This window comes from Arvicanthis niloticus, chromosome X (assembly GCF_011762505.2).
Source record: "Arvicanthis niloticus isolate mArvNil1 chromosome X, mArvNil1.pat.X, whole genome shotgun sequence".
NCBI lineage: Eukaryota > Metazoa > Chordata > Mammalia > Rodentia > Muridae > Arvicanthis > Arvicanthis niloticus.
In genome coordinates, this window is record NC_047679.1 from 30,546,212 (window position 1) to 30,548,873 (window position 2,662).

Here is a 2,662-nt window from a genome sequence, read left to right on the forward strand (position 1 = left end):
TCCTGGATGAGTTCACTCATAATGAAGCCAAGCCTGTTTTTATTTTTGTCAGAGTGAAAAAACAAGTAAAACAATAATTTACTCATTCAAAAACAAATATGTATTCTTCACTAAAATCTATAGCATGCTAATTCAATACCCTTAGATATAATTTATGCTTGATTTTCTACAACAATATTTTCTTAAGTATTGATTTGTTCTTAGTAATGCTTACCAAAAATAAATAAATAAACAACTTAAAGCAATAAGAACTTTGTTTTATCCTTTTACCAAATAAACATTTAAAAGCTGTGATTAAATTTTAGTTGTATATGTTTTCCCATAGGACAAAGCTTTCACTTTTTTTGCATAAAATTAGTCGCAAAGACTTCCTCAAAGGATTAAGAACCAGATTATTTCATCAACGAAAGCAAAAAAAAAAAAAAAAATCACATCAAAGAATATATCCAAGTACTTCTAACTCTCTCCTTTTTTACTTTATCTGACAGAACATACACGTGGACTTTGAAAATAGCGGATGATACTCATCTTCAAAGCAACTGGCATCTAGTAACCTGAGTACCTAAACATTTTTCCAATGTTTATGGTTCTTTAATGTTTTTAATAAGATTTAAAAATTGTTTATGATATTTAATATTCTACTTGGTATACTTCTAAATGATAAGATAATACTAGCTTAGGTTGTTTATTTGTTTTGTTGTTTTTATTTTTTTCTGTTTATTTGGTTTGGTTTTGTTTTTCCAAGACAGTGCTTCTCTGTGTAGCCATGGCTGTTCTAGAACTCATTGTGTAGACCAGATTGGCCTCAAACTCAGAGATCCACCTGCCTCTGCATTCCTAGTTCTTGGATTAAAGTCATCTTCTACCACTGACCAGCTTTTTTTCCCCAGTAACCTTGGTTTAATAAAGTGATAAATGAAAATATTATATTCTTTTGTTTGATCATGCCCTTTTGTTATGACTGTTTGCTTATCCTAAATTCCTATCTTATTCAAAACTTGTGTTTAAAAGTTTTAAGATATATATATATATATATATATATATATATATATATATATATATATATATAAAACACTCATTCTCATAATTTGAATAAAACAGGGAAATCTAGTTTTCAGATAACCAAAGGTTTGGGTTAAGTCTTAACCAAATTATATAAAACATATAAATATCTAATAATCAAAATCTTCATACCTTTAGTACCTTAAGTACTGATGCTTCTTAACTAATTAGTACCTATAATATCCATAGGAGGGATTAAAAGTTAATTAATCAATATTTGTATTTTACTAATAGAAAGGGGGGATACTAAAGTGATTCTAAGTTCCTATTTATAACCATTTAAATATAACATAGTTCATAGAGTAAAAACAAGTATAAATAGTGGTAAAAACATGTAGTCAATAGAGTTAAAATACATAAATTTTTGTTATTTTAAATACATCTTTCTTTCATTTGTTACCTTCACTTCATTAGGACACACTGTTCTTGATTACTTAATTTTAACTATTGAAGTCCTATTCTGTGCCACATGTTAATGTTATATCAGATGCATGGGGAAGGTAAAAATAATTCAGATCTTGCCCATGATGGTTGGTAGTTTTGATGTGATCCAGAAATTTCAATTAGCAATAATCGCGCCTCAGATAAACCTCATTGGCTACGATACTGCCACTGCGCAAAGCTCAGAAATTTCATTTTTAATTGCTTTTATCAGTTATAGCTCTCTCCTGGAGACTGCTGTCCTTATCATTCCTCAGTAACATCCACATCAGCACCTACAAAAGGAGACTTTCCTAGCTATGAGAGAACTTAGCATGTTTTATAAATAATACATCCCACCCCAGGTACAAAATGTGATGCCATCAAACTGGAGGGACAGTGAATGACAATTCCTGAAAAAACACTGTGCCTGCAGAGACTTATTGAACTTCAAGGGCTGTGGAGAGGCTGGAATGTTGCAGGTCCAGAGACTACTTAGCTTTTCTTGGGTTAGTTCTAGCCCTCAGTCATTCCCTGGCCATATCTGTGTCAAAACTAACATTCTGTGACTAATAAAAATCTTTGGAATCTATTAACTCAGCAAACCCACTGGCTTCCACCAATCTAAAAGCTAGCAAGGTCATCAACTAGTATCTTACTTAGGCTTACAGAAATCTCCACTCCTCCCCATCTTGCTGCAATCACCTCTTTGATGTACCCACTAATATATTTTAAATTTGCCTTGGTTTGTGATATTCTTTATAACTATAACACTTCATGAAAGTGTTTCCACACTGGAACATGGAATTTGGGGTAACCTAATTCCTGACCTTGGTCACTCAAAATGGCTCCAAAATAAACTATTGTTCCCTTAAAAACTATAACATACATTTCTCAGGAGTAAATAGTTAAACTAGCTGTATACCTGATTTTTTTTTTACTTCTTTTCCTTTTTACAAACCCCTTTGGTACTGGAATGCCCTATTTTCTTAATGACTTGCAGAACCAGATTTATCCCTCTAGTTCCATCCCTGTTGAAATCCCATTAGAGAAGATGGTCTATTGTTACATTTCTACAGTAAATTGCACACTTGATAGTTCAGTATATTTAATAATTAAGTGAAAAGTATGACTCCTGAATAACTGCCAAATGATTTGACAGTAGTTGACAAAGTACTAT

General features: G+C 31.6%; 1 non-coding gene across 1 annotated transcript; it reads right to left on the reverse strand.

The window, feature by feature from the left end:
* Positions 1–1,549: 1,549 nt before the first annotated feature.
* Positions 1,550–1,686, reverse strand: LOC117695680 (U4 spliceosomal RNA). The gene has a single exon (XR_004604706.1). It is a non-coding gene; the product is annotated as a U4 spliceosomal RNA (small nuclear RNA).
* Positions 1,687–2,662: the final 976 nt, after the last annotated feature.